This window comes from Ornithorhynchus anatinus, chromosome 2, assembly GCF_004115215.2.
Source record: "Ornithorhynchus anatinus isolate Pmale09 chromosome 2, mOrnAna1.pri.v4, whole genome shotgun sequence".
In the NCBI taxonomy this organism is placed as follows: domain Eukaryota; kingdom Metazoa; phylum Chordata; class Mammalia; order Monotremata; family Ornithorhynchidae; genus Ornithorhynchus; species Ornithorhynchus anatinus.
The window spans coordinates 148,549,627-148,574,650 of NC_041729.1; the positions used below are offsets into that span (position 1 = coordinate 148,549,627).

Genomic DNA, 25,024 nt, shown 5'->3' on the forward strand with positions numbered 1-25,024 from the left:
ATAGTCTGTAATGCAGTACTGGGTGAAAAGGCATGAAGTGTATCCACAGATTCTATATTATTCTATTGTGTCTAGTAGGTTTATCAATAAAATACTAAAAAAGAGAAAAACCTACCTTATTAAATCTAACCAAATTTTTCCTGTACAAATACAACCCCATATTTTTGAGGAGATAATAAAAGATTATTTTTTGTACACAGTAGTGGGGGGCGGAGGGGGAAGAGGAGTAGGGACAGACCCACTGTCTCATCCTCCTGTCTCTCCCCGCTTCAGTCTACACTTCACTCCGCTGCCCGGATTATCTTTCTGCAGAAACTCTCGGGGCATGTCACTCCACTCTTCAAAAATCTCCAGTGGTTGCCTAAAAACCTTTGCATGAAGCAAAAACTCCTCACTCTTGGCTTCAAAGCTCTCCATCACCATGCCCACTCCTACCTCACTTCCCTTCTCTCCTCCTACAGCCCAGCCCGCACACTCCGCTCCTCTGCCACTAACCTCCTCACTGTGCCTCGTTCTCACCTGTCCTGCAGTCAACCCCTGACCCACGTCCTACCGCTTACCTGGAATGTCCTCCCTCCTCACATCTGCCAAACTAACTCTCTTTCCCTCTTCAAAGCCCTCCTGAGAACTCACCTCCTCCAAGAGGCCTTCCCAGACTGAGGCCTCCCTTTCCCTCTGCCCCTCCTCTCCTCCCCATTGCCCCTACTCCCTCCCTCTGCTCTATCTCCTTCCCCTCCCCACAGCACTTGTAAATATTTGTTCATATTTATTGCTTTATTTATTTTATTAATGATGTCCATCTATCTGTGGTTCTATTTATCTATTTCGAAGGTAGTGATGCCTGTCTACTTATTTTATTTTGTTGTCTGTCTTCCCCTTCTAGACTGTGAGCCTGTTGTTGGGTAGGGATTGTCTCTATCTGTTGCCAAACTGTATTTCCCAAGCTCTTAGTACAGTGCTCTGCACACAGTAAGCACTCAATAAATACAATTGATTGAATGAAAGAATATATGCTGGGGCAAAGAGGTCTTCTTTTAAATGTGCACCAGAGTGCTGTGATAGGAAAATGAGGAGTCAGAGGGGTCAGAATGAAGTAGAATGGGCTCAAAGAGACATGCAAACACTGGGCTAGGAAGAGGAAAGGAGGAGGCTGGGGTGAGGATAATTCCAGTGTACATTATATTCAGCAATTGGAAGAGTGAAATAGATGCAAACTCAAGTTTCTTATTACCCTCCTTTCTCCTCCATTTTTGTTTTTCACTTCTTTTTTTCCTACTGTTAGACAATTTCCCATGTAATAATTTCTACTCCAAGGACAAAGGTTATGGAAATAAAGTGCTACAATTAGGTGAGTGAATAAGGTTTTCCAACACATCAAACAGGAAAGAAGTGTCTTCAGAGTCCTTGAGACAACAGGAAAGTCAATTTACATGGCAGAACCCTGGCCCTAGATCCTGTTATAAATCCACCCAAACCACCAGCAGTCACATAAGCAACGCACAGTCAGTCAATCGTATTTACTGAGAGCTTACTGTGTGCAGAGCACTGTACTATGCACTTGGGAGAGTGCAACAATATAACAGACACATTCCCTGCCCAGAACGAGTTTACAGTCAAGAGGGGAAGATGGACATGAATAAAAATAAATAAATTGCAGATACAGAGTCCATTGGGAAAAACCTCTGTCCTGAGAGTTCTAGTCCCAGAGCCACCAAGCCTGGACTGAAATGGCTATGAAACAGGGGACTCACTGTTCATGGAGACCATGGCCACATGGGGTCTAGTGGAGATTTTCCCCCATCTTGTTTATCACCATTGGAATAGGGGAGCTCTGCCCCCTTCCCCCAGTACCAGAATCAATCAAAGATATTCATTGAACACTTAGATAGGAATAGAGGAGCTCTGCCCCCTTCCCCCAGTACCAGAATCAATCAAAGATATTCATTGAACACTTATATAGGACCCCTACCCTCAGTGACTTTATCAACTAGAGGGAGGCAAGTAGGAGTGGAAACAGAAAGAAGCTAGTCTCAACATATTGGACATAAAATGATCAATTCAGTAAACCCATATCAATCAATCAATGGTACTAATTGAGCACTGACTGTGTGTAATGCATGTACTAAGCACTTGAGAGAGAATAATATAACAGAGTTGATAGACATGTTCCCTCCCCACAAGCAGTTCTGTCCTCTAGACTGTAAGCTCCTTGTGGGCAGGAAACAAATCTACCAACTCTGTTACATTGTACTCACCCAAGTGCTTATTACAGTGCTCTACAAACAGTAAGTGCTTAATAAATACATTCAACTGCTTGAAGAAGCTTACGGTGCAGAGGGAGCTCACAGGCTAGATCCCGGCTCTGCCACTAGTCTGCTGTGAGGCCTTGGACAAGTCACTTCACTGCTCTGTGCCTCAGTTAACTCATCCGTAAAATGGAGATTGAGACTGTGAACTCCATGTGGGACAGGGACTGCTTCCAACCTGATTTTCTTGTAACTAACCCAGTGCTTAGTAAAGTACCTGGCACATAGTAAACACTTAACATGTACCATGTAATAATAATAATAATAATGTTGGTATTTGTTAAGCACTTACTATGTGCAGAGCACTGTTCTAAGCACTGGGGGAGATACAGGGTAATCAGGTCATCCCATGTGAGGCTCACAGTTAATCCCCATTTTACAGGTGAGGTAACTGAGGCACAGAGAAGTTAAGTGACTTGCCCATAGTCACACAGCTGACAAGTGGCAGAGCCTGGAGTTGAACTCATGACCTCTGACTCCGAAGTCCAGTCTCTTTCCACTGAGCCACGCTGCTTAGCTTACACCACATTTACCAAAAACTCTATCTGGAAGAAATAATTTCCTGTTATTGTATTCCAGACTTCTCAATTTATTAACTGGGCTGAGGAGATTGTAAATTGGCAATAATTCTGGAAATTCTTAATGTAACTCCCCTATGGTTTTCTCATTCTATTATCAGAATTATTACATATGCTCTTTTTCTTGCAATCGCACCATTATAAATAAAAATTTTACATCACCATGTAAGAGAGAGCTGCTACCAAAAGTGTGAGTTTTTGCTGAAAATGTCTGTGGTGATAGATTTTATGTAAAAGTCAAGAAACTGGAAAATGGAAAATTTCAGGCAAATACTAACTTTTGCAAGAAGCTCTGTTCTATACATTTGAATAAAATTTTTGCTCCTCTGAACAGAGGAGGGGCTGTCACCAAGTACAGCCAAGCAGGAAAACGTCTTCTGCCACCCATAAAAAGCCACATATACACATATTTACTTTCTGTGCAGAATTTTCAAATCAAAAGGTAAATGACCAACCTTTTAAGCAATGGATCACTGTTCCCCTTCCAACTTCTAGCCAAAAATATGCCTAGATTACACAACTTTACTCCAGTGAATACTATATCAATTTCCCTTTTAACACCCTGCTAGTCACTGAAAAGAAAAAAAAAATCCCTAAACTCCCCCTTCCTTGGGCCAAACGTTTATAATAAAGCAATCTTCCAGCTTTTCTTTGGCAAGAATAACTCTGTTCTGAGATCACAGACCTATTTAAGATTTCCTCCTTGCTCTGACGATGATTAAAATCTTTCTGTACATGTACTAGTCTATCTTATAAAAAATGTTTGGCCAACGGTACAAAAAAGTAGACCACTCCTGCCTTCAGGAGCTTACAATTAAGGAGCAAAATTCTCTCAGTGCAGGGTTCACATCTTCTAATTCTACTATACTCTTCCAAATACTTGAATTCTTTTGACTAATGACAGAGAGGAGTCAAGGATCAATCAGTTGTATTTATTGAGCTCTTATTGTGTACAGAGCACTGTACTAAGCACTTGGGTTAGTACGACACAGCAGAGTTGGTAGACATGTTCCCCACCCACAGGGAATTTAGGCTGATGTAGCTGAAGAGATGCAGGATTATGTAGTAGAGTTTACAGTCTAGAGACTCATATTCTCTGTTATTACCGATTAGCATATCTAACTACTGTTAGATCAAATTGATTAAATATACTCTATGGTTTTCTTCCATCCTAAAATAAAGATAAAATTCAAAGCTTGGACTCCATCTCAGAACACTACTTCTCTTTATTGAGGAGCTCTTTAATAATTGTTACCAAGCCTGTGACTTTCTAGTTCAGCTCATACTGGAGAAATTCATCATAAGATTTAAGTTTTCTCAAAAAAAACCACATCTCTAAATAGTGCATGTAACAAAGCAAAGTATATCAGGATCTTGCACCTCCCGGAGAAACACCCTGGCTTAGTAGACAGAGGATTGTCTTGTCTTATGCCATCAAGTTGTTTCTGACCCATAACGACACCACAGACACATCTATCCCAGAAGGCCTCGCTCTCCATCTGCAATCGTTCTGGTAGTGGATCCAGAGAGTTTTCTTGGTAAAAATACAGAAGTGGTTTACCACTGTCACCTTCTGGCAGTAAATTTGAGTCTCTGCCCTCGACTCTCTCCCATACCGCTGCTGCCCAGCGCGGGTGAGTTTTGATTTGTAGCAGATTGCCTGCCACTCACTAGCCACTGGCCAAGCTAGGAATGGAATGGGTAGGCCTCTGCTTGACTCTCCCTCCCATAACCGAGACTGGAAGAGGACTGGAAACTCTCCAGATGCGACCTTGAGAGGGGAGAAAGAGGATAAGGGCTTGTGTTGAGATGACCTGAGTTCTAATCCCGGCTCCACCACTTGCCCACTGTGTGACCTTGGGCAAATTACTTGACTTCTCTGTATCTCAATTTCCTCCTCTGTAAAATGGGGATGAAATAACGGTTCATCCTCCTACTTAAATTTTGATCCCAGCATAGGACATGATGGTTTTCCACCTGATTACCTTGTATCTACCCCAGCACTTATTATTAAAAGTAATAATGATATTAATAATATTTATTAAGTGCTTACTATGAGTCAAGCACTGTACTAAGTGCTGGGGTAGATACAAGATAATCATTCATTTGGTTGTATTCACTGAGTCCTTACTGTGTGCAGAGCACCATACTAACTGCTTGGGAGAGTACGGTACAACAATAAACAGTCACATTCCCTGCCAATAATGAACTTACAGGCTAGAGGGGGAGAGAGACATGAATATAAACAAATAAATAAAGCACAGACCTGGGGGTCACAGGATCTGAGTTTTAATATACCAACTCTGTCAAATGCTTGCTGTACGACCTTGGGCAAGTCACTTAGCTTCTCTGTGCCTCAGTTTCCTCAACTGTTAAATGGGGATTAAATCCTACTCCCCACTACTTAAACTGAGAGCCTCATGTGGGACAGGGACCGTGTTCAACCTAATAAGCTTGTATGTATCCCAGCACTTAGAACAGTGCTTGACACACAGTAAACATTTAACAAATACAAGAAAACAAGCAAACAAAATGCAGAGTGAAAAACCAGTGCTTACGGAAGAACTGGGTGAGATGCAATGTGGTTTAATGGATAGAACATGGGCCTGGGAGTCAGAGGACCTAGGTTCTAATTCCGGCTACGCCACATGTCTGCTGTGGACCTTGGGCAAGTTACTTAACTTCTCTGGACCTCATTTACCTCATCTGTAAGATAAAGATTAAGAGTGTGAGCCCCATGTAGGACAAGGACAGCATGGCTCAGTGGAAAGAGCCCGGGCTTTGGAGTCAGAGGTCATGAGTTTGAATCCCAGCTCTGCCACTTGTCAGCTGTGTGACTGTGGGCAAGTCACTTAACTTCTCGGTGCCTCAGTTACCTCATCTGTAAAATGGGGATTAAGAGTGTGAGCCCCACGTGGGACATCCTGATTCCCCTGTGTCTACCCCAGCGCTTAGAACAGTGCTCGGCACATAGTAAGCGCTTAACAAATACCAACATTATTATTATTATTATTAACCTGCTTTAACTTGTATCTACCTCAGAGTTTAGAACAGTGCTTGTACATAGTAAGCCTTTAACAAATACCACAATTATTATTATATCATTAAGCTAGTATGCTACTTGTCCTTGGATGCTCTGCACACACACAATCACAAATATATGCCCATTTATATCTAAATCATTGTCCTGTTGGACGCTACTGACACTGAAGATGCCAATTACAGCAGAATTCCCAAAATAATAATGATAATAATGATAATTATAATGGTACTTATTGAGCACTTATCTTGTGCCAAGCACTCTTCTAAATGCTGGGGTAGATACAAGTTAATCAGGTTGGACACAGTTGCTGTTCCACATGGGGCTCACACTCTTAATCCTTAATTTATAGATGAGGCAAATGAGGTCCAGAGAAGTTAAGTAACTTGCCCAAGGTCCAGTTGAGGGATCTGATGTCCAGAGATTGGAAATGACTTGCCCAAGGTCACAGCAGACATGAGGCAGAGTCGGGCTTAGAACCCTGGGAAGCAGCGTGGCTTAGTGGAAAAGAGCCTGGGCTTCGGAGTCAGAGGTCATGGGTTCGACTCCCAACTCTGCCACTTGTCAGCTGTGTGACTGTGGGCAAGTCACTGTGGGCAGTCGATTAGACTGTAAACCCGTCGATTAGACTGTAAGCCCGTCAAACAGCAGGGACTGTCTCTATCTGTTGCCGACTTGTTCATCCCAAGCGCTTAGTACAGTGCTCTGCACATAGTAAGCGCTCAATAAATACTACTGAATGAATGAAAAGTCACTTCACTTCTCTGTGCCTCAGTTCCCTCATCTGTAAAATGGGGATTAACTGTGAGCCTCATGTGGGACAACATGATTACCTTGTATCTCCCCCAGCGCTTAGAACAGTGCTCGGCACATAGTAAGCGCTTAACAAATACCAGCATTATTATTATTATTAACCCAGGTCCTTCTAACTCCGAGGCCCACATGCTATGCACTAAGCCACCGCTGCTTCCCAGTGAATGCCTAAGTGACTAAAAAGGCCAATGTGAGACCCCCCCCAGCAGGGTACACATCGTATATTCGCAATGGCCAGTCCTTGCTGTGCTGTCAGTGGGATTTTTGCAGCCACTGGGGTTGTTTTGGCTTTCTCGATTCTCTATCCCTGTGAAGCATGTGCTCAAATAGAATCATTCCTTTTTCGTTCGCCGTGTGTCATTCTGGCCAATCTCTGGCCATCGACTTCCCATTTTCAGCTGAGATGTGGCTGTGGCACAGACCAAGATTTTATTTTACAGTATCCTCAAAATATTTTCTCTGCCCTCTTTACTTTTGGTTTTTCAATTTCAGCTCACTCAACAGCAGCTGTTTAGGAATCCTACTATTGTCCACTTTCCTCTCATGTCCCAACCTGCTCAATATTCTAAGATCTAATCTCATCGGCCCCGTTTTAGATCAAATTACCACAGTTGGAATGGCTTTGTTTGGGCCGGAGGGAAACACTGCAAAGAGGATGCTTTTACCAAACTTTTGAAAATGATCACTGGACATGAAATTATATAAGTGTGGTACAAGAAGTTTGGACAATTTAACACTGTGTTTGACAAATCACCGTTAACATAAGATGATTCATTTTCTTTCATAGTTCAAATAAGACAAACAACATTTTTTTCCTGTTAGCTAGAAATTTTGATGTCCTTGTTTATTGAGATACAGTGCATTTTTGAGGCATTTAGTGATTTCTGTCAACAATTTGGTCCTTTGAACCAAGCAAAACGAAAGATTCTTAACAGATCTCTTCAATTACCATTTCTATGCGGACAGGATGGTGTAGTGGATAGTGAACAGGCCTGTGAGCCTTGGGTTCTAATCCCGGCTCCACCACTGGACTGCTACGTGACCCTGGGCAGGTCATTTCACTTTCTGGGCCTCCGTTACCTCATCTGTAAAATGTGGATTGAGACTGAGAGTCCCACATGGGACAGGGACTGTGTCCAACCCGATTTGCTTGGATCCACCCCAGCACTTAATACAGTGCCTGGCACACAGTAAGCGCTTAATACCACAATTATTATAATTGCCAAATCTACATCTCCAGTCCTGACCTCTCTCTTTCCCAGCAATCTCGCATTTCCTCCTGCCTCCCGGACATATCTTCTTAGATGTGCAGCCAACACCTCATATTGAACATGTCCAAAACTGAACTCCGTCTCTTCCGACCCAAACCCTATCCTCCCCTGTCTTTCCTATCATTGTAGACAATACCACTCACTATTCTCCCTAACTCACAAAGCCCTAATCTTGGTGTAGTCTTCAACTCATCTCCCCCCTTCTACCCATATATTCAATCTGTCACTAAATCCTGTCAGTCCTATCTTCAAAACACTGCTAAAATCTGCCCTTTTCTCTGCATCCAAATTGCTACCATGCTAATACAAGCACACATCCTATCCCACCTTGACTACTGCATCTGACTCCTTGCTGACGTCCCAGCCTCCTGACTCTCCCTACTCCTGTCCATACTTCACTCTGCTGCCCGGATCATTTTTCTAAAAAAAAAATTCACTCCAAATCTCCACACTCCCAAGAACCTCCAGTGGCTACCCATCCACCTTCATGTCACACAGAAACTCTTTAACCATTGGCTTTAAAGCAATCAATCAGCTCATCTCCTCCTACTTCACCTTACTGATCTCCTACTCCAGTCCGGCCCACACACTCCTCTCCTCTAGCACTAGTTTACTCATGGTTTCCCGATCTTGTCTCTCTGGCCACCAACTCTTTTCCTAAGTCCTCCCCCTAACCTGGAACATCCTCCAATTCCAAATCCATCAGACCAACATTCTCTTCACCTTTAAAGCCTTAGTATGGTCAAATCTTCTCCCAGAAGTCTTCCCTAATTTAGCCCTCTTTTCCCCGGCTCCCTCTCCCTTACACCTCTAGACTGCAAGATCACTGTGCGCAGGGAATGTGTCTGTTTAGTGCTGTATTGTACTCTCCCTATCTCTTAGTACTGTGCTCTGCACACAGGAAGCACTCAATAAATATGATAAATTTGGATTTGTGACCTTTGGGCATTCAATATTCTCCCCAGCCTCAACCCCACAGTACTTATGCATGTAAATTTAAATTATATATTATAAATTATGTCTTTACATTCATGTCCGCCTCCCCCTCTAGACTGTAAGCTCGCTTTGGGCAGGGAACCTGTCTGCCAACTCTGTTATATTGTACTCTCCTAAGCAGTTAGTACAGTGCTCTGCATATAGTAAGTGCTCAATAAATACCATTGATTGAGATCTCTTTTATTGGGATTCATTAATTGGTTGGCTGTCCTGGTTTACCTGGAGAAAAAGGTAGAAGGAGCAATCTGTAGCAAGTCACTAGGAAAATCTACGAGGAAAGTCTTCTTTTGAAGTTTTATTTAGATTTAAACAAAGACTATTGGTTCTGTACAATACTGACATATTGTATCCACAGTTAGAAAAATAACATTTTAGAGAAGGAGCATTCATTCAGATGCTTTTGTTCTTTTCTAACTGAAATAACGGATCCACTTTGTTAAATTCAGGTTGGTTTGACATATTTAGGACATGTTCCTTTAGACTGTAGGCTTGTTGTGGGCAACTTTGCTATACTGTACTGTCTCAAGTGCTTAGTACAGTGTTCTGCACACAGAAAGTCCTCAATAAATACAAGTGATTAATACTTTGATCTGACTTATTCCTTCTTACTTCTAAAAAGATCAATATGTCTATAGCGACACACTTAAAAATCCTAGTCCTACAAAAGTTTCTCCAGATGCCAGAGGTGCAAGCATACTTTGAAAATAATGAAAGCCAAAAGTAGACTTCAAATAGCTTTGCTTTTATACCAAAATAGGACAAGCTTTGCAACCTAGCTTTGAGTCAAGAGCTCTGCATGATACCGTGAATGTTCAATAAATACTTGGAAAAAAAATTAAAGGGATAGGACATGACACTAGTTAATAGGGACGTTTCCGCTCAGCCAAACACCAGAGGGCACATGGCATCAGTCAAGATCCTCTGCCAACTTCCAGGAAAACATGAAGAGGCAGAGAAAGAGAGAAAGCAGAAGGTAATATTTGTTATATTTGGTATTTGTTAAGCACTTACTATGTGCTGAGCACTGTTCTAAGTGCTGGGGTAGATACAGGGTAATCAGGTTGTCCCATGTGTGGCTCACAGTCATTCATTCATTCATTCAATAGTATTTATTGAGCGCTTACTATGTGCAGAGCACTGTACTAAGCGCTTGGAATGAACAAGTCGGCAACAGATAGAGACAGTCCCTGGCGTTTGACGGGCTTACAGTCTAATTGGGGGAGACAGGCAGACAAGAACAGTGGCAACAGAGTCAAGGGGAAGAACATCTCGTAAAAACAATGGCAACTAAATAGAATCAAGGTGATGTACATTTCATTAACAAAATAAATAAGGTGATGAAAATATATACAGTTGAGCAAATGAGTACAGTGCTGAGGGGAGGGGAAGGGAGAGGGGGAGGAGCAGAGGGAAATGCGGGGAGAAGAGGGTTAAGCTGCGGAGAGGTGAAGGGGGGGTGGTAGAGGGAGTAGAAGGAGAAGGGGAGCTCAGTCTGGGAAGGCCTCTTGGAGGAGGTGAGTTTTAAGTAGGGTTTTGAAGAGGGGAAGAGAATCAGTTTGGCGGAGGTGAGGAGGGAGGGCATTCTGGGACCGCAGGAGGACGTGGCCTGGGGGTCGACGGCGGGCTAGGCGAGACCGAGGGACGGTGAGGAGGTGGGAGGCAGAGGAGCGGTGCATGTGGGGTGGGCAGTAGAAAGAGAGAAGGGAGGAGAGGTAGGAAGAGGCAAGGTGATGGAGAGCCTTGAAGCCTAGAGTGAGGAGTTTTTGTTTGGAGCGGAGGTTGATAGGCAACCACTGGAGGTGTTTAAGAAGGGGAGTCTTAATCCCCATTTTACAGATGAGGTAACTGAGGCACCAAGAAGTTGCCTTCTCACCCCATTCCCTGACACTCCGCTGCTTCTTCTATCAGCAATTTATTTTAATGTTTGTCTTGCCCACAGGATTGTAAACTCTTTGAGGTCAGGGTTTCTGTGCACCAACTCTGTTGGATTGTACTCTCCTAAGCATTTAGTACAAAGCTTTACATCAGTAGGTACTCAATAAATGCCTCTGATTGATTGTCTTTTCACTACAAGATGTAATTATCATGTTAAGAACTGAGATTACAATGGAGATAACAACCGTTTACCTGTGGTATCTAAAGTACTTATGTAGAAATAATGTATTTATTTCTGAGGCTTGAAAGAGATTGATCTTAGCCGTCACCACTCTGTATTTTCCCAGGATATCAGTTAATATATTGATGATATTTATTGTCTTTTAGTGCTGAGCCAAGTAAGGAAGTAAGCATTTGGGAGAATGGAACAAAACGAGATGTATGTTCTCACCCTTAAGTTGTTACAGACAATAGACTATATATTATTTGAAACAGGAAGAACAAGGATATAGCAGGAACTAATACAAACATTCAAGCAACAGGATTTATTGACTGCATCAAACAGAAACTCCTCACCATCAACTTTAAAGCACTCATTCGCCTTGCCCAATCCTACCTTATCTTGTTACTTTCCTACTACAACTCAGCCCACAGGTTTGCATTCTTCTAATGCTAACCTCGGGCTCATCTACCTCGCCACCTCTCGCCACATCTTGCCTCTGGCTTGGAATGTCCTCTCTCTTCATATCTGACAGACAACTACTCGACCCCACTTCAAAGCCTTAATGAAGGCACACCTCGTTCAAGACGGTCTTCCCTGACTAAGCCCTCCTTTCCCCTCTTCTCCCACTCCCTTCTGAGTCACCCTGACTTGTTCCCTTTATTCATCCTTCCTCCCAGCCCCACAGCACTTATGTACATATGTGTAATTAATTTACTATATTAATGTCTGCCTCCCCCTCTAGGCTGGGAGTTCACTGTGGCAGGGAATTATTGTTATAATGTCTTCTCCCAAGCACTTAGAACAGTGCTTTGCATAGAGTAAGCACTCAGTCATGAGCCCCATGTCAGATAGGGCCTGGGTCCAAATTGATTAGCTTGTACTTACCCCAGTGCTTAGAACAGTGCTTGACACATAGTAAGCACTTAACAAATACCATCATCATTATTGGCAAAGGGGATTCGACAGGTTGAGTCCCTCTAATCAGATCTGGCTAGACATGGTGAGCACTCAACAGGCCGATTCTCCCACGAATGATGCCTGGAAGAACTAATCAGAGGAGGGGGTGAGAGGGGTGGATCACAAACAAATATTTTCACTGGAGGATTCTCAAAAACAAACATTACCCACAAGCCATTCACTACAGAGCAAACCCTACATCACTATCAGGCACATGGTTTGTTGGGTAGAGAGGAAGAATCAGCCAGATTTAGCAGTTAATAACTGTAGTATTTTTAAGAGCTTACTATGTGCCAAGAGCTGTACTAAGTCCTGAAGTAGATACAAGATAATCAGATCTCACGTGGGACTCACAGTCTGTAGGAGGAACATCTGCACTGAACCCCCATTCTACAGATGAGGGAACTGGGGCATAAAGAAATTAAGTGACTTCACCAAAGTCACACAGCAGGTAGATGGTAGAGCTCTGTCAATTGAATAATAATAATAATAATAATAATTGTGGTACCTGTTAAGCAATTTCTGTATGCCAGGCACTTTTCTAAGCGTTGGGGTGGATACAAGCAAATCAGGTTGGACACAGTCCCTGTCCCACCTGGGACTCACAGTCTCAGTCTCCATTTGACAGATGAGGTAACTAAGGCACAGAGAAGTGAAGTGACTTGCCCAAGGTCACACAGCAGACATGTGGCAGAGCCAGGATTAAACTCCCAGACCACATTCTATCCACTACGTCATGAGAGCTGAAAAACAGTGAGGAGTCAAGGATGACACCAAGATTGTGGGCACCTAGAACAGGGAGAATAATGACCTTATTAATATTAGTCACAAGAATAAAGTCCTTTGTTATACTTTTAAACCATGATTACTCTCTTGAGTCCCAATTCAGATTGCACTAAAGATTTACTCTAGCCAGGTATTTAAACTTCATATAAGAAATCCTTCTTGAAGAACTCTTTTATTAAAACCACTGGATATTTGCTGATTGTTTCAAATTTGTTTTACTGAACTGAGGATATAGTTCAATGTTCCACTGGGGAAGCCTAAAGAACAGAAAAACAAATTAAAAATATGAAGTGCCATTATTTCTTTTAGATAGTGCCCAAGGTATTATTTTAACAGCAATAAAACTCCCTTCCTCTAAAATTAGAGTGAACTGTAATTTTCTCTTGCAACTCAAACAGAACCACAATTTAATATCACTGAATACTTCTCCAATATTTTAAGTACTCAAATGATATAACAAAGTTCAAGAATTCCTGCATGGCCTAGTGGATAGAGCACAGAACTGGGAGTCAGAAGAACCTGGGTTCTAATCCTGACTCCGCTACTTGTCTGCTGAGTGACCTTGGGCAAGTCACTTGACTTCTCTGTGCCTCAGTTACCTCATCTGTGAAATGGGATTTAAGACTGTGAGCCCCATGTGGGACAGGGGTTGTGTCCAACCAGATTAGATTGTATCAACCTGCACTCAGAACATTGCTTGACATAGACTAAGAGTTTAACAAATACCAACACCATCATCATCTTTATTAGTAGTATTATTATAATTATCATTATTAAAGGTTGCATAACCACGTGATACCTAATCCAGAAGTCCCAGGTTAGACCTTCAACACTAGATCATTATAACTGCCATATTTCTCATTACTGACAGATCTTCCATAGTAACTTCTACCATCTATAGCCCAGTGAAGCATCTTGTTCAAAAAGTAGTAGATGAGCAACTATTTTGTTATATGATTAAATTTAAATGAAACCATTAAGCTTTACATATTGAGAGAGGAAAGAAATATTATACATTAAAAATTGCAGATTTTTGCCTTGAAGTTTACAACTCTCTAAGCCAAATGCAAATATACTTCTAAGCCTGCAATGCAAACTACTTAAAACTTACAATTTCACATTATTTTTTCCTCTACATAAGAGAAAGTTTATCTCCCAAGCAATAAGAGCCAGAAAAATAGAACATATATTTTTCTGACTATTCAGGAATCAAGAATTATTTCAGGACTTTAGTGCATAGGTGAAAAAGAAGGGAGAGACTCAACGATTCTTGGGGTGATAGTACATTATCGTTAATAAACCCAGGAATTTAGAAAGCATATCAAGAATTATTTGAGAAGCAACATGCCCTTGTAGAAAGAGCACTGGCCTAGGAACCAGAAGACCTGGGTTCTGCCACCTGTCTCCTGTGTGACATTGGGCAAGTCACTTAACTGCTTTGTACTCAGTTTTTTCATCTGTAAAATGAAATACTTTTTCTTCCTGTTTCTTAGATTGTGCACCACATGTAGGACAGGGACAGAGTCCAACCTGATTATCCTGTATCTACCCCAGGGCTTAGTACAGTGCCTGGCACATAGTAATCACCTAACAAATACCATTAAATATATACGAGTGTATATATATTATCTTATCTTATATTATATTATATTATCTTTTACATATCTATTATATATATATAATTCTATATATATTCTATTATTCTATATATTCTGTTATATTATATATATATCATATATAAAGATAATAAAAATCATTCACATGATGTGCCTTGAACCAGTCAACTAGTTATCTACTATCGGGGAATGATTTCTGAATGAACGATTCCATAAACATTCCAAAAATAACCGAAATATTGCCTGATTTTAAATCAGAGAAGGAATGAAGGCATAAAACTAAATAAATACATTGCAATTGTGGAAAAGTTTCCAAATCAACAAATGGACAAGCCCAATCATCAAAAACCTCAACAGGGCAAGTCTTGGAGTGAGGTGTTAATGTCAGCTATTTTAGGTTATTGGGCTACCACTGACTTGCTGATTTTTTTCTTAACTTGCTATCTTTACTTTTTTAGTTTTCTACATTTTAAATAGAACCACATAAAAGTTCAACAGAGTATCTTTTAAGAAAACAGGTGGTTTTATTTGTACATATTAATTTTTGCATAATATCAAATTAGAACTTTATGGGATCCAGGTTCCCAAAAAACAGGAAAGTATTTTATGATCATAGGGTAAAATTAATAATATTAAAAATACTGGTATTTGTTAAGTACATTACTATATGACAAAAACTATACTTAGCCTGGGGTTAATACACTATAAGCATCTGAGACATAGTCCTCCCTGTCTTATAACAGGGCTCTAAGTCTAAAAGGGAGGAAGAACAGGTATTTTAATACTATTTTACAGAAGAGGAATCAGAGGCACAGAGAAGTTCATTCATTCATTCAGTCCTATTTATTGAGTGCTTACTGTGTGCAGAGCACTGTACTAAGCTCTTGGAAAGTACAATACAACAAATAGAGACAATCCCTGCCCAAGACGGGCTCACAGTCTACAGCTGGGGAGGCAGACATCAATACAAGTAAACAAGCATCAATCAACTATCAAATATAAGCAACGCTCAGTGGAAAGAGCCTGGGCTTGGGAGTCAGAGATCAAGGGTTCGAATCTCAGCTCTGTCAATTGTCAGCTGTGTGACTGTGGGCAAGTCACTTAACTTCTCTGTGCCTCAGTGACCTCATCTGTAAAATGGGGATTAACTGTGAGCCTCACGTGGGACAACCTTATTACCCTGTATCTCTCCCAGCGCTTAGAACAGTGCTCTGCACATAGTAAGCACTTAACAAATATCAACATTATTATTATTAGTAGTAGTAGTAGTAGTAGTACTGTGGGGTAGAGAGGAGGGGAAGAGCAAAGGGAGCAACTCAGGGTGATGCAGAAGGGAGTGGGAGCTGAAGAAAAGTGTGGCTTAGTCTAGGAAGGTCTCTTGGAGGAGGTGTGCCTTCAGTAGGACTTTGAAGGGGGGAAGAGTGATCGTCTGGCAGATATGAGGAAGTCTTTCTGCATTCCAGACCAGAGGAAGGATGTGGGGCAGTGGTCGGCAGTGAGCCAGGAGAGATCGAGGCACACTGAGAAGTTTAGCACCTTCTTCTATGGTGATAGAGAGCTTTAAAGCCAACAGTGAGTTTTTGTTTGATACAGAGGTGGATTACATGACTTGATTAGGGTGACATAGGTGGCAAGGAGCAAATCAAGATTAGAACACAGATCCTCTGAGTCCCAGTCCCAACACTCCATCCACTAGGGCTCTTTCCTCTAAATTGTAAACTCCTTGTGGGCAGAGAATCTATCTACCAACTCTGTTGTACTGTCCTCTCCCAAGTGCTTAGTACTGTGCTCTGCACACAATACCATTAAATACCATCAAACGACAGCGCATGCTGTTTGTAGCAAGTAAAATTATCACTGTTTCCAAGAGTGCTCTCCCAAAATATGGCTATATACAAGAAAATACTTAATGCCATAATCTTTCTGGAAATTTCCCAAAACTTTAACTACACTCCTTTAAAAAGAGAATTATTCATTTTGTTTATCCAATTTATTTTAGCAAATCACACAATAGAAGACCAGCACTGAAACCCATTTTACATTTACTTTGATGTACAATAAGAGATAAAACCAGCACAGATCTAGAATGGAATTCAGGCTATTATTTTTATTCACTTAGATGCTGTTTCAGAAGGACAGAGAACGTCTCGGACGGCTTTACTTTGGTATCATTCATGTGTACTACAGTGCTGGTTGCTAGGAAACACCCATGGATTCTGAATCAGGTTTGGGGAATGAACTCAACAGCTAGCTGAATCCTGGCATATAGAGGCAACATTGATAAGAGAGGAATTTTTTCTGTATTAGACAATTGAATATAAAGTTACTTATGGGATAAGCATGGCCCTTTAACAAGTTTTGCACTTAGGTGTAGGACAGCAGGAAAGGCTGTATTCAAAGTAATGGAAGGTAAAGATAAAATGGTTAATCTGTTAAATTCAGTTTAGACAATAATTGCAAAAAAATTTATCAACAAATCCAAAGCTGCTAACATGGAGCAAAAAATATTTATCTATTAATGACTGGATTAGGTTCTTCACTGGTCTCCCAGCCTCTAGCCTGCACAATCCCAAATTTTCCTCACCTCACACCCCTCATTGTCTCCCTGCATCATATAAAAATCTTCCCAATCGGCCTCAAGGGTCTCCATCATCTTTGTTCCACCTTACTTAAAAGCTCTTTTGATTTGCTATTCCCCAATTTAGTCTTCCCAAGCCAACACCTTTAGATTGATTAAACCTGCTGGATTCCACAGTATTGTAAACTCCTTAGGGAAAGGATCATGTCTACTTTATTGGACTCTCCCAAGTGTTTGGAACTGTGCTCTGCACACAACAAGTGCTGAATATACTTGCTTCATGGAGAAGCAGTATTGCCAAGTGGATTCAGCACGGGACTGGGGGTTAGAAAGATCTGGCATCGCCACTTGTCTGCTATGTAACCTTGGAAAAGTCATGTGACTTCTCTGGGCACAGTTACCTCATCTGTAAAATGTGGATTAAGACTGTGAGACCCATGTGCAACAGCAGTTGGATCCAGTCAGACTTGATTAACTTCTATCTATCCCAAAACTTGGTACAGTGCATGGCACCTACACTAAGCACTCAACAAATACCATTAAAAAATAGCATTGCATGACCGATTGTTCATGTAATACCAACTTACTTCCTGTGCCTTCACCTCTCCTGTCTTGGCACCAACCTGTTGGTCACACCCTTTCCCGCTCCCACCTCCCTTCCTGGAACTCCTTACCCTTCAGATTTGACAGACCATGACGCCCCATATCTTCAAAGCCCTACTAAAATATGATGAAATGAGTGATAAAATCATATCTCCTCCAGGAAGCCCTTCTGTTTTTTTAATGATATTTGCTAATCCCTTACTGTGTGAGAGGAACTGTTCTGAAGACTGAGATAGATACAAGATAATCAGGTTGAACACAGTCCCTGTCCACATGGGCACACGATCTTAATTCCCTTTTTACAGATGAGGTAACTGAGGCATAGAGAAGTGACTTGCCCAAGATCACACAGCAGACAAGTGGCGGAGCCAGGAGCAGAATCCAGGTCTTTCTGACTCCCAGGCCTGGGCTCTATCCATTAGGCCATGCTGCTTCTCTTTAGTCTTTCCTGACTAAACTTTCATTTCTCCCACCCTTCTATCCTTCCTTTGTTTTTCACCTATGCACATAAGTCCATAGGTTCTAAATACTTTGATACCCATATAGCACTTATGTACATCTCCATCTGTAACTCATGCTAATGTCTGTCTCTCCCACTAGAATGTAAGCTCCTCAAAGGCAAAGATCATGTCTACCAATTTTATTGTACTCTCTCAAGTGCTTAATACACAGCTCTAAACCAAATAAGTGGTCAATAAATAGTACTTTTATTACCTACTACTAGTAATAATAATAATAAAGCACTTGCTATATGCCAAGCACTAATAAGTTAATCAGATCAGATGCAATCTCTATCCCTCATGGGGCTCACAGTCTAAGTTAGAGAAAGAATAAGTATTCAATCCCCATTTTATAAAGAAATTGAAGCACAAAGAAGTTAAGTGATTCACCCAAAATTATACAACGGGCAAGTGACAGAGCCTGGATTAGAATCCAGGTCCCCTGACTTCCAGACCTGTTCTCTTTCCCTGAGGCCATGCTGCTTCTCAGCTCAGTTGCTTCTAGAATCTGTCTTCTCATCAGTGTCAATCACAATGGGTTTCTATGCACTGATGAATGAGATAAAGTGCTTCTGTTTTAGAAGGAAATGTATTACTGTCTTTCAATAATCACTATACATAGTTGCTCTCCATACTCAAAGAAGATGCCACTGATGGTGAAATTGGTATATGCACAGACAGTAATGTGTCTATTTTTAGATATTCAGATTGTACTTTCCCAAGCTCTTGGAACAGTGCTTTGCACACAGTAAGCACTCAATAAATACAAATGAATGAATGAATAAATATTTAATCCCCATTTTACTTATGAGGAATTTGAGGCAAATTTGTCCAAGGTCATACATCAGGCAAGGAATACACTGGGATTAGAACCCAGATGCCCACCCAGTTTCCCAGGATGGAGAGGAAGGGGAGGATTCTTGCTACTCATTTTTTTTCATTTCTAAAGCCTCTTTAATTCTAGCTTTGATGCTTTCCCAAACTGCATTTCTAATCCCAGGAGTGAGCACATCTGATGGGTTCGGTGAGTCTGAGCAAGCTGAAGACCAGTTTGATAAGGTGTTTTTTCATCTCCTTTAGATTTTTCATTCATTACCAATTGCCAAGTAATAGGTCAAAGCCATTGAAAGCTTCTGCTTCAGTAATTTTGACTTTAGTAATTTTAAATATATTCTGAATGTATAGATAACTATTGGAACAAATAATTTCTTGTAATAACCTGACCTAAAAAAGAATAAGATAGTATACTGCTACACAAAAATAAAGTCTTTCCTGCAAGGTCCTAGAATTTACAATTTAGACATTTTTTCCTCAAAACTATTTGAATTCCATTCACTGGAACGCAATGGAGGGGCTTGATTTAGAATTACTGAAATTTGGCTAACATTCCAAATGACTTTACCCTACCCAATTCACACCATCACTTAATAATAATAATGTTGGCATTTGTTAAGCGCTTACTATGTGCAAAGCACTGTTCTAAGCGCTGGGGGGATACAAGGTGATCAGATTGTCCCACGTGGGGCTCACAGTCTTAATCCCCATTTTACAGATGAGGGAACTGAGGCACAGAGAAGTTAAGTGACTTGCCCAAAGTCACACAGCTGACAAGTGGCTGAGCGGGGATTCGAACCCATGACCTCTGACTCCTAAGCCCGGGCTCTTTCCCCTGAGCCATGCTGTACTTCCTTGACAAATATTCCATTTCCCAATGTTTAGTCAACTCAAATAAACAAATGTGCAAGATGCAGCAGTAAATATCCAAATAGCATAAAGAACTTTGCTTCAAATGCTGATTCCCAAGTTTTTGAAGTGTGAAAGCAGTTTTCCTTTCCTAAACCAGTTGTTATAAATGAGGCCCACCTGAATACTCTTCACTGGCTCTTAAAGAGGACTATGTAAAGCACGCATGGAGTTCAATGGAAAGGCACAGTAATTAACAAAGCATTTTAATTAAAGCCCAAAAATAGAAGATTAAAGTAAATGGATTATTGAGAATGGAGAAAAGAAGTCTGAAGAATTATTTATTAATGACAGAAAAGAAAAATTAGGATTTTAACCAACTATTTTATTAGAAAAATAGCTACCAAACACTAATTTTTCTCTCTTTCTGCTGAATTTTTGTAAGAAAGCTTTTTAAGAAGCAGTAATCTAAAACCCATTGTGAATTTGTTAAAAGGGGTCCACAATACCAGGCATAAGAACCAAAAAAAAAATCTGACAGTTATTAATTCCTATTTTACTCATGATCTTAATAGTTCCCCTCCTGACAGCAGTTTATGAAAATGCACTGTAAAAACTTCATTTGTAGTACCACCTCAACAATGGAGACCATTAATTTTCAGATGGATTACAAATTCCTGAGGTGTCAGGTCTAATGGTACTCTGATGGTGAAAACATGATGAAACTTCCTTATTACAAAAAATCTTCATGGAAACTGAGCTTTATCAAACTGACTTTCAGAATATAACCCATCATGCAAGTTGAAAAGAATGAACCCTGAAAGGCCTGTGGGAATACAGAGGTCTAAGTTGAGGGATAATTCTGTCTTTTCTGAGTCATAGCATAATGACACTAAGATTTATAAGGATAAAAAACCAATTCTAAATAAGTAGGCATTCTTGTTCATTCATTCAATCACCAATTTAGATTTATGGGTTTCTTTCATTTATTCTTTCAATCATGTTTATTGAAGGCTTACTGTGTACAAAGCACTGTACTAAGCGCTTGGGAGAGGACAATATAACAACAGACACATTCCTGCCCACAATGAGCTTACAGTTTAGAGGGGGAGTCAGACATTAATATAAATAAATAAATAGTTAAGTAAATGAATAAAGTTCAGTTATATACAGATATATACATATGTGCTGTGGGAATGTTCCTATCACCAGATTTGGGAAGACTGTGTAGTTGTGAAGGATAAAATGTGAAAGACCAGTTTCTTATATATTCATGACAGAATCTGTTAAAGAAAATAGAGGGTAATGAAAAATCATACATACAACTTCATTCAGTGGAGGACAGCGGTGGTGGTGTTGGTGATGGTGGAGGAAAAAAAGTTTTTGTACACTGCTCTAGGACTGAAAGTTTAGCATCAGATTATTGAAATGGTAAAGTGAGTGCTGAGGTCTCAGGCAGAGAAGGAAATATGCTTCCTGAAAGTTGTTCCATTGGCTAATAAACATGCAAAGGACCATTCCGAATGACATCATTACATAATGCTGTATGATCATAACATTGTGATGTCAGAAAGAGTAGAAATCAGTAGTGGATTTCTTCCCTGCTTTGGTGGCCAAATGTCTGAAGCCAAAACTGAGCATTACATGACCTGTAAACTACAAATGGACAAACATAAAAAAAAACCCAAAAAACCTTGAAAACAGCCTATTTTTGTTTTTTTAGAATTTTTTCTAGGACCTACAATATGAAGCCTAAAATAGACCATGATGAAAAGTAGAATCCTAAATTCACAGACTTTGATGTCTGCTATATTGTTGTATTGTACTCTTCCAAACGGTTGGTAGTGTCCTGCACATGAGCGTTCAATAAATAGCATTGATTCCTAAAATTCCAACTGTGATAGTTTCTACTAATAATGGCTTTGTGATGCAAGTCGGCCAATGTTGAACTTGTATCATTTCTCGTTTTTCAGAATCCAAGCAACTATAAGATCAATGCTTCTTCATTATTCTTACTCCATGAGCAATTAGTCATTTGAGAATTTTAAAATATTTTTCCCAAAATGAAGTATTCATTTTGCAGTTTGAAGTTCATTATCATAATAAATGCCATGGCGGCCATAACATGAAAATATAGGAATATTATAGTTGTCATTTACATTATTCTAGGTTGTCTAAAGGTAATTTGGGCACTATGGCTTTTTCACCTTTTAAACTGCAAGAGTAGATTCAATTTCAATATGTTAAAAATTATAAAGATCCAAGTCACTTTAAATGACTACCTTCATATTTTAAAATGCCAGAACACTTTGATATTTATGAACCGGTAATTGTGTTTGATAGAGAAAATTGCACAAATTAACATTTTGTATAAATGTACAAACATTAGTAATAATCACTATAGCAACTAACACATCAACTGAGAATCATTTCCAAATTACCTGGCACTCAACTTAGTTGCAACTGCTTCAGTGAGATTTAACAGAATAAACAGGATTATAGGACTCGGAGAATTTTATGAAGTCAAAAGGTTAGTACTCTAACTGATTTATGACCACCTATGGGGGTAAAAATCAGTATTTCCCTAAATGTGGATTTTAAACAATTGATCACATCCCATGAAAATGCAGAGTCAATAAAGGATGATCAATTTGAGAATGATAATATATATTGCCTCAAAAATAATAATAATAATGGTAGCCATAACTCTGGTACTTGCTAAGCACTTATTACGTATCAAGCACTGTACTAAGCACTGGGGCTGATAGAAGATAATCAGGTTCCATATGGGACTCACAAGGTAAATAAGAGGAAGAATGAGTATTGAATCCCCATTTTGCAGGTGAGGGAACTGAAGCACAGGGAAGTTAAGTAATTTGCCCAAGGCCACAAAGCAGTTGAAAGGTGGGGTCAGGATTAGACCCAGGTCCTCTGACTCCCAGCCCTAGGTTCTTCCCACTAGGGAATACTTCTTCTCTACAAAGTTGCTCATCACTTACTATCAAAGAAGCAGCGTGGCTCAGTGGAAAGAGCACGGGCTTTGGAGTCAGGTTCAAATCCCAGCTCTGCCACTTGTCAGCTGTGTGACTGTGGGCAAGTCACTTCACTTCTCTGTGCCTCAGTTACCTCATCTGTAAAATGGGGATTAAGACTGTGAGCCCCACGTGGGACATCCTGATTCCTCTGTGTCTACCCCAGTGCTTAGAACAGTGCTCGGCACATAGTAAGTGCTTAACAAATACCAACCTTATTATTAAATCACGCCTACTTGGAAATCTTTCGGAATAGATTTCGGGCACTTTCTCCATAAAAATAATCCTGCATTTTATGCAATTTAAGAAAGATCATATCCAAAATGATAATGTCTTCCATCCACAGGAGTGATTTTAAAACAGTCATCGTTAATGTAGAGGAGATGGTCAGGAGGGTGAATAGAGGAAATACAGGGGAACATATTTTAAAGCTGTATGAGGGTAATGTATGAGGGTAATGTAATGAGGGTGACTTGTATTGCAGATTATCCATTCATCAGTGATATTTTTACTGCATGCTTACTGCGTGCACAGCACTGTACTAAGCACTTGGGAGAGTATGCTACAAAAGAGGTAATAGACAGGACCCCTGCCCTTAAGGAACTCACAGTATCATAAGGGAGACAGATATTCATTCATTCAATCATATTTATTGAGCACATACTGTGTGCAGAGCACTGTTCTAAGTGATTGGGAGAGTACAATATAACAATAAACAGACACACCCCCTGTCCACAATGAGCTTACAGTCTAGAGACGAGTTTACACAATACTGATAGGGGAAGTGTCAGAGTATGTGACTACGTAATAAATTCTGGGGTGAGGTGAGAATCCAAGTGTTTAAAAGGGCACAGACCCAAGTGCAGAGATGACGCAGGATGGAGGGTGAGGAGAGTGAGGAAATCAGAGAAGGCTTCCTGGAGGACATGTGATTTCAGTAGGGCTTTGAATGTTGGGAGTAGAGAGTGGATTGGTCTGTCAGATATATAGGGATATGGAGTTCCAGACAGGAGAGAAGGCATGAGCAAAAAGGGACAATTTTGTGAAAGATCGAGGCACAGTAATTAGGTCAGTCAGCCAGCCTGCCAATCATATTTATTGAGCACTTAGTGCAGAAGACTGTACTAAGCACTTGGGAGACTATGATACAACAATAAACTGACACATTCCCTGCCCACAATGAGCTTTCAGTCTAGAGGGGGAGACTGACATTTTACATAAATAATTACAGACATATACATAAGTACTATGGGGCTGGGAGGGGGATGAATAAAGGGAGCAACTTTTAGGGTGGTACAGAAGGAAATGGGAGAATAGGAAAGGAGGGCTTACTCAGGAAAGACCTCTTGGAGGAGATGTGCCTTCAATAAAGCTTTGAAGGCGGAGACAGCAACTGTCTGTCGGATGTGAGGAGGGAGGATCTTTCAGGCCAGAGAGAGGATGTGGGCGAGGGGTTGGGGGTGAGCTAGATGAGATCAAGGTACAGTGGTAAGGTTGGCATTAGAGGAGCAAAGTGTGCAGGCTGGGTTGTAGTAGAAGAGTAGCGTGGTAAGGTAGGAGGGGGCAAGGGGGTTGAGGGCTTTAAAGCCAGTGATGAGGAGCTTCTGTTGATATGGAGGTGGATGGGTACTAAACTCTGGGGTGGATACCTGCAAATCGGGTTGGACTCAGTCCCTGTCCCACATGGGGCTCACAGTCTCAATTCACATTTTACAGATGAGGTAACTGAGTCCCAAGGAAGTGAAGTGACTTGTCTAAAGTCACAAAGCAGACAAGCGGTGGAGCTGGGATTAGAACCCAGACTACTTGTTCGCCTGACTACTTGTTTTGTTGTCTGCCTCCCCAGTTTAGATTGTGAGCCCGTCGTTGGGCAGGGATTGTCTCTGTTGCCGAATTGTACATTCCAAGTGTTTAGTACAGTGCTCTGCACATAGTAAGCGCTCAATAAATATGACTGAATGAACAAATGAACCACTGGAGGTTCTGGAGAAATTGGGAAACATAGCCTGCACAAGTGGGTGCAGGCTTGGTTTTAGTGGGAGAGGAGTCAGGATACGTAAGGAGGGAAGGAGCTATTTAAAAGCCTTAAAGCCAATGGTGAGGTTGCGGTACTATTTGCACTTTGGTACCGCAGTGTTATTATACCATTTGTCTAAAATAGTTCCCC

At 40.8% G+C, this 25,024-nt stretch overlaps 1 protein-coding gene and 1 non-coding gene across 2 annotated transcripts in view; both read right to left on the reverse strand.

Moving 5' to 3' along the window:
• Nucleotides 1–25,024, reverse strand: part of SLC2A13 (solute carrier family 2 member 13) — a 426,989-nt gene that overhangs the window by 268,627 nt on the left and 133,338 nt on the right. The gene's annotated exons all lie outside the window — the stretch shown is intronic.
• On the reverse strand, nucleotides 4,529–4,666 carry LOC114809555. The gene has a single exon (XR_003757331.1). It is a non-coding gene; the product is annotated as a small nucleolar RNA SNORA7 (small nucleolar RNA).